Source organism: Poecilia formosa, unplaced genomic scaffold (assembly GCF_000485575.1).
Source record: "Poecilia formosa unplaced genomic scaffold, Poecilia_formosa-5.1.2 Scaffold379, whole genome shotgun sequence".
NCBI lineage: Eukaryota > Metazoa > Chordata > Actinopteri > Cyprinodontiformes > Poeciliidae > Poecilia > Poecilia formosa.
The window spans coordinates 61,344-67,646 of record NW_006800318.1 but is presented as its reverse complement, the minus strand read 5'-3'; the positions used below and the strand labels follow the sequence as shown (position 1 = coordinate 67,646).

Sequence of the window (6,303 nt, the reverse complement as noted above, 5' to 3'; positions counted from 1 at the left end):
TGCCTCTCAACCAACCACCTTCTGCCAGCTAGTCCTTAAACTCAGCAAATCAAAATGTTAATGATCTTAAATAAACATAAGGTGTTTACTAAATGTTTTCACCCAAATTAGTTAACAACCTAATGCAATAACCACCACCAAAGAAAAAGTGAGATTTTGAATATTTTATATGAAAACATTTAAATGAATACTAACACTGGAGAAAAGATGGAGGAACCTCCACAGACAGACAGACGTAAAATAGACGAGGAACACAGACAACAGGTGGGACTAAATACACTGGGAGGGTAATCACAGAAACAAGACACAGCTGGGATCAATCAGGACGGCACAGAGACTCAGGGGAAAACAGGACACAGAAAACCTCAAACTAACACACAGAAAACACAGAACCTAACAATATCGTTTTCAAGGAAAACCATGCATAATTTTCTTTTAGTTTAAAATTATATTCTACTCTCTGTAGGTCTTTTACCTAGAATCAAAAATAAAATAAATGAAATACTGTATTGCAACAAAGCACCTCTGAACAAGTTCAGAGGTGTGAATACTTATACAAAGCTTAAATTTATCTTTTTGCATAGTCTTTTATTTTTATTATTAACCTCAAGATTCACTTCCTCTTTCGACATCTGGTTGCTGGAACATTTCCGTTAGATTTAAATCTAAGTCTATTTGATGAATTCTTAGTCAGAATTAGTCAAATATCTTGACAGGGTTGAAAATTAAATGTTACAGCAGCAACCAGTCAGTGCCTTCTAACTTAGCAGAGCGAAACAGGTTTACTCTTTACCTAGTGTGTTGCTGGGGAAAGTGCAATACACATCGCAAAACCTCACATCGCAGGTTTTGCGATATCACATCACAAATCCTGCATCGATGGTACTTTAGTGTACTATTGATGCAGATGGCACACTAAAGGTACCATCTGCATCAACTGGTGACACCAGTGAGTCCCGACTGGACAGTGCAGGATGCTGTCCAAGTGGCTGTGTTGTGGTTGCACACCAAGTGCAACATGCACCAACTCCTTTAAGCAAAAAGACTGAAACAGAGATGGGTGCTTCACACAGTGTACATAAAATCCAATAAAAAAGGTGAAGTGAAGACAACAGGGACTGAGAAGAGAAAACATAAAGACTAGAGAAAGTAAAACTCAGATGCAGAATGCACAAAGAGAGAGAGGAAAATGAAAATAAAGCAAAACGAGGTTGCAAGCTTCTGAAAGTTTGGTGAGAATTTCAATTTCTTTAGATCGGATCCAGATCTTATGGTGCAGATCATGGCTCTCAACAATCCCATCCATGCTTATGTAAGGTTGTTAAAACTGCAAGAAAACCTCTAAAACTTATCATCAAACACTTGAAAATACTTTGGAAGGTTGAAACTTCAAATGAAGCTAAGTGGCCTTTTTCTCCACACATAAAATGTTGTTCGTGACGTGGAATATCATAACAATACAAGCAGAACATGGGGGTGGAAACCAAATAATGGGTGCAAAAAACCAGATCAGATTATGTATTTGTGCTGGGTGTAATCTTTTAATCCGTCAGCCAGATAAAGGACAGTAAATCTGATACAGGATCCCTCTCCCTGTTGTGTCATCATCAGACAACACTGATAAAACAGATCTGTGCAGCAGCTGTTTGTGTTCACCGAGCGTTTCAGAGTGTCCATCACTGCACACGCAACGCAACCAATACATGGTGAAAAGATCTTTGGTTTCTATTCAGAAATATTGTGGACATGCAAAACAAAATGGACTCAGATGTTTTAAAACAGCTCCCAATACCAAACAGTATTGGGAATATGCACCATCATATTTAAAATATGTTTTTGAATAGCTGAAAACATGACAGGATTTTCATGGGTTCAAGCCCAAATATGCATATTTCTTTTTGAATGTGGCCCCATACAGAGAGAAATAATATTATCTTTTTTTTTTTGGAAAATAATCTTATTCATGTTTAACCAATATTAATATTTAAAATAACCAACGCTGATCTAAGCCCAGTTTTTGAACAAAATTGATTAGTGAAGCTAAAGATAAAACATCGGTAAACTTATTATTGTTCTTTCATAGATACTTACTATTAAAGGGGAGTTTTTGATTTGTTATCAATAAAAAAGGAATTATAAACTGTAGTCACAAAAAAACTACAATCTATATTAATGAATAGAAAAAAATAGAATTTATTGTCCATAACTCAATGCAGAAAAAAATCAGTTATAAATAGTGATGGCACATTTATAAACCAATTTTGTAATTTTAGGCCATTCAAAAAAAAAAAAAAGAAAGACTTAGTAGCACTAAACAGAGAGCCTGGTGGGGGAATGGTTAATTATTATAGAGGACCAACACCTGTCAAGGCCTCCATTATGAAATTAGATATCAAATTTTAGGAAGCAACACCTCAAACTGAAAATAAAATTCAGTGTAAAATGTCCTACTGGCCTGATAATTGACTGACAAATATCTTAGTGTTAAGAGTATGGAGGTGTGCTGACGAGAAAAGTTCTCAACAACAAGCAAAAAGTATTTCAGTTGAATTCCTTCAAACAGTTTTGGTAAATGCTACAGTGAAAATCTAGAGATTTGTACTGAAGGAAAGATGTTCACTGAACAAAAAGTGGAATACAGTGAAATATAAAAATACACAAAGCTGTGAAAAAGTACTATTATAATCCATGGGTATCTGTGGCCTTGGTTATTTTTGTCAATTTATTTGGATTATTTTGCCTTGCTGTAAACTAAGAGTTTACCATATTTGGTTCTTTCATTTGAGTTGAGTTCTGCCTTATGTGTTTGTAGAAATTTTTAGTTTGACTTTTTTCCGTTTGTAGATCTTTTGGTGTTCTGGCTCAGCTAACTGGAAATGTTTCTGCTTTCCAGCGTCAGTCTCCTCCAGGTGCTTTTTGCTTACTATACACCCTCTTTCAATACAAGGTTGCTGCTGTCTTGTCCAGGTTAAGTCCAGCTCTGAAACATGAAAAATTACAATTTTATCTGGATTGTTTTTTCTTGTCACGCTTCAATGTTTCAGTTCAAACAAATGATAATATCCAACAAACATAACTTAGAACACCCAGAGCATCTTTTCTCTATCAGCTTGGAGCAACATTTGTCATTGCAGTTCCAAAATTGGAAATATCACATCGCAAAACCTGCATTGTATGACCTGCTCTATGTTCAAAATGGTATTGAAGTTGTAAGAACATCACAAATGAAGCAAGCAGAACTTTAGGGTCTGTGCTTTGTCTTGTTATTTGTGGAAACTGTCCACTGGGAGCAATGACCATCACTTGTGTGGCTTTGTTTTTGTAAGTGATAGTCTACTTGCTAAAACAACATATCGTGAAAGAAAACCTTACCCTTACCCTAACCAATAGAGAAAAATAAAATCTGCTTTTGGTCCGGACCAAACAAGCAGACCAAAGGACAGCCCCAGTGTGAATGGGACAAACACGGACCATAAAGATGTCACTTAAAGTTATTTGATTGACACAGAAGCTCAATAAAACCTGAACGGTTCAATCGTAACGCTGTTTATTATTTGTACTGTTAAGAAAATAAATTTCAAATATGCTAGCTTTAAAACTTAACATGTCTTGATTGAAATAGCCTAATTATAGTTTTCAGTTTTTTTCATAGTTTTAACGTATTCTGGCCTATTGACCTTTATGTTACCTGTAGTTACAGCAGATGGTTTGCTAAGATCTTTTAAACTGCCCTTTGTCTGTGTGGGAAACAATCAGGAGAAGTTCCAGTTTTCACATTGATCTGTGAAAAGCTCTGCTTCCACTTTGTTTAGACAAAGGGGACAAATGGCTTTTGATCTTGGAAACAAATTGCAGGGAGTTTCTAACTTTAAAAAAGGGTCAGAGACAGCTCCTGGTTGGATGAGCAAAGATACGCCTTATTTGAATAAATTAAAGACAAGAATATGCCTTTACTATACAACTTTCTACACAGGAGTAACTAATCAGATTTGCTCTTGCAATTCTCCAAAGACGTCTTTGCACATCTTTGCTTTTCTTTCTTTCTTCTTCTTTTCCATTTGTCTCAGGTAAATGAATGTATGTCTCTGTTGTTCTGCAGTTTCTGTTGTAATTTCATACGTTGTCTTCTATTGGATTAAACTCTGTAATTCTGTGACGTCTGCACTCGTTGTTTTCTGTGTGGCTACACGCAGCCCGCCGGGAGAACCTGGGATGAAGAAGATTGAGCCAGAGACTGGACTAAAATATATTATAACCTAAAATCTTCTTCAACAGTTCTAATCCAGGTAAGTCAATGGAGCTTATTTTTTGCTTACATTGTTGGGTTTTCCGTGAACATCTTGAAGGCTCTAAGAGTTCCACGATGTCATACGTGGAAACAAATCATTACCTGCATACAGTACGCACTTCATTGTTGCAACTGTCCTTATAACATTATGTGGGATTTAAAACACTGTAAATTCACTTCTCATAACAAAATGACATGTTTTTCATCTGTGTTTAAGGATTTTTTCAGCCTGTAGTTCTTCTCCATTACCAATTAGCTGAAAAAAAAAAGGAGAAAGAGAGATAAGAATGAGCCTTGCTGCCCTTGAGCTTTCCAAATGAAACTAATTACTTAAAAATTCTGCGACGGCAGCCTTGTAATGCACTCACCCTCCTGGTGATTTGTTCCCTTGGCTTTTCACCACATGACAGTCATCAAAGCATCTGAGTCACAGACCACTTAGATTTTTCAGAGAAAAGAAAATGAGGAAATAATTTGCAGAGAGTAGCTCTTTTTCTTCCCCTCTTCTTGTTTAGGTAATCCATGCTACCTTCTATTTGTCTTTCATCTTCTTTCCTTCTCATCTGTTTACTCGTCCTCGTCCAGATCCGTCTGTCCAATCATTTTTGTGTCTTGTCCTTTCCCCTAGGTTCATTATTGACTCATAAAGCCAGAGGTCTGTAGTTAAAACTCACATCATTGGCTGGTTGGATGTCGGTATGAATAGCAGTAAGAGCCGCATTTTCATTTTTGGCTTTCGTCACTTGATTAATTAACTCATAAGAGAAGCTTTCGGTCATTTTGACTGTAATACTGCCAGCTGATAATATGATAAAATGGGTCAGACACAGTTACGTTTATGGGGCGTGCAGTTTTTAATTATTCAAGATAGAAGGCCATGGTAAATGAAATGAAACAATATTTAATTCACATGTAGCTGGGCAGGGGGTTAGGGGTATAACAGTAAATAGATTGTTGGTACCTGTAAAAGAAGCAGCTTTGATGCTCGTAGTGCTCCGTTTACTCCTATGGCACCTGCTGTGCTCCTGCTGCGCTGCACAGCATGGAAACAACTTTAACTAAAGGCACATGACACCGGAGAGCATTTTTCTATTGAGTATATTAAATATTTACAATTTTATGATCCCCCACTTCGGTCTTTGTGCAGTGTTGGACTTATTTGTACTGCTTTTATTTCAAACACAAACCATGTTATGAGCAGATTGAGAGTGTAGGCTGGACTCTTGTTTAAAGCAGCTTTCAAACATGGAAAGAGCTGAAAGATCAATTTTAACCTGAAGGTGGTATTACAAATTAAGTCCATTCCTCTTTTTTGTTTTAGAAACTGTGGAGTACTCCATATTTAACCCAGGAAAGGATTATTTTAGTTTATTAGTAATATCAAAAATTGTGGAGTACGCACTATTTAGATCAATATTATACAGCCCAGAAATGGAATCAGAATTAGAATTAGAATAAATATGAACTTGGAATCCAGAAATACTTAACAGGAACAGTCACTGCTTAGTTTCTATTACCTTTAACCCAGAAAAGGAATTAGATCAGTCATTCTTTAGCTCAGAGGTTCCCAAACTGTGGGGGCGCCCCCTAGGGGAGGCATCGTGCCATTGCAGTGGGGGGCGAGGTGGGGGAGCCGTCTGGATGGATAAAAAAAACAACAACAAACAAACAAAAACAAAAAACATGAACGCTGTATGAGCTGGGTTTTTACCTTAGAATGGCCAACTCTCTGTTATTCCTCTGTCAATTTGATGCAGTAGAGGCTTCCACACTTCCCATATCTGTGTCCTCTGTCACTTTTATCAGCAGTTAAAACTGTGTTGCGGAAAGTGCCTCCACTGTATGTGATGCTTAGCTTAGTGAGTTGTGCGGGTGCAAGAGATGTGTGGCAGTCGTCCTCCGGTCTGAAGGGGGGCGCTGCATACTAAAAGAACCCCTGCATCCTGGAGGAGGGAGGGAGAGACGGTGTGTGTGAGGCGGAGTGAGTGTGTAGATGACGACCGGAGCAGCGGCTG

General features: G+C 37.5%; 1 long non-coding RNA gene across 1 annotated transcript in view; it reads left to right on the top strand.

Annotated features, from left to right (window-relative positions):
• Window positions 1-5,928, top strand: part of LOC107833408 (uncharacterized) — a 7,761-nt gene extending 1,833 nt beyond the window's left edge. Inside the window, exons 2-3 of the long non-coding RNA XR_001659156.1 lie at window positions 3,974-3,975; window positions 5,834-5,928. This is a non-coding gene — a long non-coding RNA (uncharacterized LOC107833408). The remainder of the gene's footprint in view (window positions 1-3,973; window positions 3,976-5,833) is intronic.
• The last annotated feature ends 375 nt before the right edge of the window (window positions 5,929-6,303 follow it).